The following is an 8,154-nucleotide window of genomic DNA, read 5'->3' as shown; positions in this document are numbered from 1 at the left end:
GTTTAACATTAAAACCAATATTCTTACTGCAACAAGCTACCTTGTTATTTAACATTAAAACCAAGACTCTTACTGCTACAAGCTACCTTGTTGTTTAACATTAAAACCAAGATTCTTACTGCTACAAGCTACCTTGTTATTTAACATTAAAACCAATATTCTTACTGCTACAAGCTACCTTGTTGTTTAACATTAAAACCAAGATTCTTACTGCTACAAGCTACCTTGTTGTTTAACATTAAAACCAATATTCTTACTGCTACAAGCTACCTTGTTGATTAACATTAAAACCAAGACTCTTACTGCTACAAGCTACCTTGTTATTTAACTTTAAAACCAAGATTCTTACTGCAACAAGCTACCTTGTTATTTAACATTAAAACCAATATTCTTACTGCTACAAGCTACCTTGTTATTTAACTTTAAAACCAAGACTCGTACTGCCACAAGCTACCTTGTTATTTAACATTAAAACCAATATTCTTACTGCTACAAGCTACCTTGTTGTTTAACATTAAAACCAATATTCTTACTGCTACAAGCTACCTTGTTGTTTAACATGAAAACCAAGATTCTTACTGCTACAAGCTACCTTGATATTTAACATTAAAACCAATATTCTTACTGCAACAAGCTACCTTGTTATTTAACATTAAAACCAAGACTCTTACTGCTACAAGCTACCTTGTTGTTTAACATTAAAACCAATATTCTTACTGCTACAAGCTACCTTGTTGTTTAACATTAAAACCAATATTCTTACTGCTACAAGATACCTTGTTGTTTAACATTAACACCAAGATTCTTACTGCTACAAGCTACTTTGTTGTTTAACATTAAAACCAATATTCTTACTGCAACAAGCTACCTTGTTATTTAGCATTAAAACCAAGACTCTTACTGCTACAAGCTACCTTGTTGCTTAACATTAAAACCAATATTCTTACTGCTACAAGCTACCTTGTTATTTAACATTAAAACCAAGATTGTTACTGCTACAAGCTACCTTGTTGTTTAACATTAAAACCAAGACTCTTACTGCTACAAGCTACCTTGTTATTTAACATTAAAACCAAGATTGTTACTGCTACAAGCTACCTTGTTGTTTAACATTAAAACCAATATTCTTACTGCTACAAGCTACCTTGTTATTTAAGATTAAAACCAAGACTCTTACTGCTACAAGCTACCTTGTTGTTTAACATTAAAACCAAGATTCTTACTGCTACAAGCTACCTTGTTGTTTAACGTTAAAACCAAGTCTCTTACTGCTACAAGCTTTCTTGTTGTTTAACATTAAAACCAAGATTTTCTTACAGCTACAAGCTACCTTGTTGTTTAACATTAAAACCAAGATTCTTACTGCTACAAGCTACCTTGTTGTTTAACATTAAAACCAATATTCTTACTGCTACAAGCTACCTTGTTGTTTAACATTAAAACCAAGATTCTTACTGCTACAAGCTACCTTGTTATTTAACATTAAAACCAATATTCTTACTGCTACAAGCTACCTTGTTGTTTAACATTAACACCAAGATTCTTACTGCTACAAGCTACCTTGTTGTTTAACATTAAAACCAATATTCTTAATGCAACAAGCTACCTTGTTGTTTAACATTAAAACCAAGATTCTTACTGCTACAAGCTACCTTGTTATTTAACATTAAAACCAAGATTCTTACTGCTACAAGCTACCTTGTTGTTTAACATTAACACCAAGATTCTTACTGCTACAAGCTACCTTGTTGTTTAACATTAAAACCAAGATTTCTTACCTTGTTGTTTAACATTAAAACCAAGCTACAAGCTACCTTGTTGTTTAACATTAAAACCAATATTCTTACTGCTACAAGCTACCTTGTTGCTTAACATTAAAACCAATTTTCTTACTGCTACAAGCTACCTTGTTATTTAACATTAAAACCAAGATTGTTACTGCTACAAGCTACCTTGTTGTTTAACATTAAAACCAAGATTCTTACTGCTACAAGCTACCTTGTTATTTAACATTAAAACCAAGATTCTTACTGCTACAAGCTACCTTGTTGTTTAACATTAAAACCAAGATTCTTACTGCTACAAGCTACCTTGTTGTTTAACATTAACACCAAGATTCTTACTGCTACAAGCTACCTTGTTGTTTAACATTAAAACCAAGATTCTTACTGCTACAAGCTACCTTGTTATTTAACATTAAAACCAAGATTCTTACTGCTACAAGCTACCTTGTTGTTTAACATTAAAACCAAGATTCTTACTGCTACAAGCTACCTTGTTGTTTAACATTAAAACCAAGATTCTTACTGCTACAAGCTACCTTGTTGTTTAACATTAAAACCAAGATTCTTACTGCTACAAGCTACCTTGTTATTTAACATTAAAACCAAGATTCTTACTGCTACCCCTGTTATTTAACATTAAAACAAGCTACCTTGTTGTTTAACATTAAAACCAATATTCTTACTGCTACAAGCTACCTTGTTATTTAACATTAAAACCAAGATTCTTACTGCTACAAGCTACCTTGTTGTTTAACATTAAAACCAATATTCTTACTGCTACAAGCTACCTTGTTATTTAACATTAAAACCAAGATTCTTACTGCTACAAGCTACCTTGTTGTTTAACATTAAAACCAAGATTCTTACTGCTACAAGCTACCTTGTTGTTTAACATTAAAACCAAGATTCTTACTGCTACAAGCTACCTTGTTGTTTAACATTAAAACCAAGATTCTTACTGCTACAAGCTACCTTGTTGTTTAACATTAAAACCAAGATTCTTACTGCTACAAGCTACCTTGTTGTTTAACATTAAAACCAAGATTCTTACTGCTACAAGCTACCTTGTTGTTTAACATTAAAACCAAGATTCTTACTGCTACAAGCTACCTTGTTGTTTAACATTAAAACCAATATTCTTACTGCTACAAGCTACCTTGTTATTTAACATTAAAACCAAGATTCTTACTGCTACAAGCTACCTTGTTGTTTAACATTAAAACCAATATTCTTACTGCTTACCTTGTTATTTAACATTAAAACCAAGATTCTACTTCTGCTACAAGCTACCTTGTTGTTTAACATTAAAACCAAGATTCTTACTGCTACAAGCTACCTTGTTGTTTAACATTAAAACCAAGATTCTTACTGCTACAAGCTACCTTGTTGTTTAACATTAAAACCAATATTCTTACTGCTACAAGCTACCTTGTTGTTTAACATTAAAACCAAGATTCTTACTGCTACAAGCTACCTTGTTGTTTAACATTAAAACCAATTCTCTTACTGCTAAAACAAGCTCTTACTGCTTGTTGTTTAACATTAAAACCAAGATTCTTACTGCTACAAGCTACCTTGTTGTTTAACATTAAAACCAAGATTCTTACTGCTACAAGCTACCTTGTTGTTTAACATTAAAACCAATATTCTTACTGCTACAAGCTACCTTGTTGTTTAACATTAAAACCAAGATTCTTACTGCTACAAGCTACCTTGTTGTTTAACATTAAAACCAATATTCTTAATGCAACAAGCTACCTTGTTATTTAACATTAAAACCAAGACTCTTACTGCTACAAGCTACCTTGTTATTTAACATTAAAACGAAGATTCTTACTGCTACAAGCTACCTTGTTGTTTAACATTAAAACCAAGATTCTTACTGCTACAAGCTACCTTGTTATTTAACATTAAAACCAATATTCTTACTGCTACAAGCTACCTTGTTGTTTAACATTAAAACCAAGATTCTTACTGCTACAAGCTACCTTGTTGTTTAACATTAAAACCAATATTCTTACTGCTACAAGCTACCTTGTTGTTTAACATTAAAACCAAGATTCTTACTGCTTAAAACAAGCTACCTTGTTATTTAACATTAAAACCAAGATTCTTACTGCTACAAGCTACCTTGTTATTTAACATTAAAACCAATATTCTTACTGCTACAAGCTACCTTGTTGTTTAACATTAAAACCAAGACTCTTACTGCCACAAGCTACCTTGTTATTTAACATTAAAACCAATATTCTTACTGCTACAAGCTACCTTGTTGTTTAACATTAAAACCAATATTCTTACTGCTACAAGCTACCTTGTTGTTTAACATTAAAACCAAGATTCTTACTGCTACAAGCTACCTTGTTATTTAACATTAAAACCAATATTCTTACTGCTACAAGCTACCTTGTTATTTAACATTAAAACCAAGACTCTTACTGCTACAAGCTACCTTGTTGTTTAACATTAAAACCAATATTCTTACTGCTACAAGCTACCTTGTTGTTTAACATTAAAACCAATATTCTTACTGCTACAAGATACCTTGTTGTTTAACATTAACACCAAGATTCTTACTGCTACAAGCTACTTTGTTGTTTAACATTAAAACCAATATTCTTACTGCAACAAGCTACCTTGTTATTTAACATTAAAACCAAGACTCTTACTGCTACAAGCTACCTTGTTGCTTAACATTAAAACCAATATTCTTACTGCTACAAGCTACCTTGTTATTTAACATTAAAACCAAGATTGTTACTGCTACAAGCTACCTTGTTGTTTAACATTAAAACCAAGACTCTTACTGCTACAAGCTACCTTGTTATTTAACATTAAAACCAATATTCTTACTGCTACAAGCTACCTTGTTGCTTAACATTAAAACCAATATTCTTACTGCTACAAGCTACCTTGTTATTTAACATTAAAACCAAGACTCTTACTGCTACAAGCTACCTTGTTGTTTAACATTAAAACCAAGCTATTCTTACTGCTACAAGCTACCTTGTTGTTTAACATTAAAACCAAGATTCTTCTTACTGCTACAGCTACCTTGTTGTTTAACATTAAAACCAAGATTCTTACTGCTACAAGCTACCTTGTTGTTTAACATTAAAACCAAGATTCTTACTGCTACAAGCTACCTTGTTGTTTAACATTAAAACCAAGATTCTTACTGCTACCCTTGTTGTTTAACATTAAAACCAAGATTCTTACTGCTACAAGCTACCTTGTTGTTTAACATTAAAACCAAGATTCTTACTGCTACAAGCTACCTTGTTGTTTAACATTAAAACCAAGATTCTTACTGCTACAAGCTACCTTGTTGTTTAACTTAAAACCAAGACTCTTACTGCTACAAGCTACCTTGTTGTTTAACATTAAAACCAAGATTCTTACTGCTACAAGCTACCTTGTTGTTTAACATTAAAACCAAGATTCTTACTGCTACAAGCTACCTTGTTGTTTAACATTAAAACCAAGATTCTTACTGCTACAAGCTACCTTGTTGTTTAACATTAAAACCAAGATTCTTACTGCTACAAGCTACCTTGTTGTTTAACATTAAAACCAATATTCTTACTGCTACAAGCTACCTTGTTGTTTAACATTAAAACCAAGATTCTTACTGCTACAAGCTACCTTGTTGTTTAACATTAAAACCAATATTCTTACTGCTACAAGCTACCTTGTTGTTTAACATTAAAACCAAGATTCTTAACAAGCTAAGTTATTTTTAACATTAAAACCAAGATTCTTAGCTACCTACCTTGTTATTTAACATTAAAACCAAGATTCTTACTGCTACAAGCTACCTTGTTGTTTAACATTAAAACCAAGATTCTTACTGCTACAAGCTACCTTGTTGTTTAACATTAAAACCAAGATTCTTACTGCTACAAGCTACCTTGTTGTTTAACATTAAAACCAAGATTCTTACTGCTACAAGCTACCTTGTTGTTTAACATTAAAACCAAGATTCTTACTGCTACAAGCTACCTTGTTGTTTAACATTAAAACCAAGATTCTTACTGCTACAAGCTACCTTGTTATTTAACATTAAAACCAAGATTCTTACTGCTACAAGCTACCTTGTTATTTAACATTAAAACCAAGATTCTTACTGCTACAAGCTACCTTGTTGTTTAACATTAAAACCAATATTCTTACTGCTACAAGCTACCTTGTTATTTAACATTAAAACCAAGATTCTTACTGCTACAAGCTACCTTGTTGTTTAACATTAAAACCAATATTCTTACTGCTACAAGCTACCTTGTTATTTAACATTAAAACCAAGATTCTTACTGCTACAAGCTACCTTGTTGTTTAACATTAAAACCAATATTCTTACTGCTACAAGCTACCTTGTTATTTAACATTAAAACCAAGATTCTTACTGCTACAAGCTACCTTGTTGTTTAACATTAAAACCAAGATTCTTACTGCTACAAGCTACCTTGTTGTTTAACATTAAAACCAAGATTCTTACTGCTACAAGCTACCTTGTTGTTTAACATTAAAACCAAGATTCTTACTGCTACAAGCTACCTTGTTGTTTAACATTAAAACCAAGATTCTTACTGCTACAAGCTACCTTGTTGTTTAACATTAAAACCAATATTCTTACTGCTACAAGCTACCTTGTTATTTAACATTAAAACCAAGATTCTTACTGCTACAAGCTACCTTGTTATTTAACATTAAAACCAATATTCTTACTGCTACAAGCTACCTTGTTATTTAACATTAAAACCAAGATTCTTACTGCTACAAGCTACCTTGTTGTTTAACATTAAAACCAATATTCTTACTGCTACAAGCTACCTTGTTATTTAACATTAAAACCAAGATTCTTACTGCTACAAGCTACCTTGTTATTTAACATTAAAACCAAGACTCTTACTGCTAAAGCTACCTTGTTGTTTAACATTAAAACCAATATTCTTACTGCTACAAGCTACCTTGTTGTTTAACATTAAAACCAAGATTCTTACTGCTACAAGCTACCTTGTTGTTTAACATTAAAACCAATATTCTTACTGCTACAAGCTACCTAACATTAAAACCAATATTCTTACTGCTACAAGCTACCTTGTTGTTTAACATTAAAACCAAGATTCTTACTGCTACAAGCTACCTTGTTGTTTAACATTAAAACCAAGATTCTTACTGCTACAAGCTACCTTGTTATTTAACATTAAAACCAATATTCTTACTGCTACAAGCTACCTTGTTATTTAACATTAAAACCAAGACTCTTACTGCTACAAGCTACCTTGTTGTTTAACATTAAAACCAATATTCTTACTGCTACAAGCTACCTTGTTGTTTAACATTAAAACCAAGATTCTTACTGCTACAAGCTACCTTGTTGTTTAACATTAAAACCAAGATTCTTACTGCTACAAGCTACCTTGTTGTTTTAACATTAAAACCAATATTCTTACTGCTACAAGCTACCTTGTTGTTTAACATTAAAACTAAGATTCTTACTGCTACAAGCTACCTTGTTATTTATTTAACATTAAAACCAAGATTCTTACTGCTACAAGCTACCTTGTTGTTTAACATTAAAACCAATATTCTTACTGCTACAAGCTACCTTGTTATTTAACATTAAAACCAAGATTCTTACTGCTACAAGCTACCTTGTTATTTAACATTAAAACCAAGATTCTTACTGCTACAAGCTACCTTGTTGTTTAACATTAAAACCAAGATTCTTACTGCTACAAGCTACCTTGTTGTTTAACATTAAAACCAAGATTCTTACTGCTACAAGCTACCTTGACATTTGTTGTTTAACATTAAAACCAAATGCTTTACCTTGTTGTTTAACATTAAAACCAAGACTCTTACTGCTACAAGCTACCTTGTTATTTAACATTAAAACCAAGATTCTTACTGCTACAAGCTACCTTGTTGTTTAACATTAAAACCAAGATTCTTACTGCTACAAGCTACCTTGTTATTTAACATTAAAACCAATATTCTTACTGCTACAAGCTACCTTGTTGTTTAACATTAAAACCAAGATTCTTACTGCTACAAGCTACCTTGTTGTTTAACATTAAAACCAATATTCTTACTGCTACAAGCTACCTTGTTATTTAACATTAAAACCAAGACTCTTACTGCCACAAGCTACCTTGTTATTTAACATTAAAACCAAGATTCTTACTGCTACAAGCTACCTTGTTGTTTAACATTAAAACCAAGATTCTTACTGCTACAAGCTACCTTGTTGTTTAACATTAAAACCAAGATTCTTACTGCTACAAGCTACCTTGTTATTTAACATTAAAACCAAGATTCTTACTGCTACAAGCTACCTTGTTGTTTAACATTAAAACCAAGATTCTTA

The sequence above is a fragment of the Tachypleus tridentatus genome, chromosome 10 (assembly GCF_004210375.1).
Source record: "Tachypleus tridentatus isolate NWPU-2018 chromosome 10, ASM421037v1, whole genome shotgun sequence".
Taxonomy (NCBI): domain Eukaryota; kingdom Metazoa; phylum Arthropoda; class Merostomata; order Xiphosura; family Limulidae; genus Tachypleus; species Tachypleus tridentatus.
Note: the sequence above shows the minus strand (reverse complement) of the source record.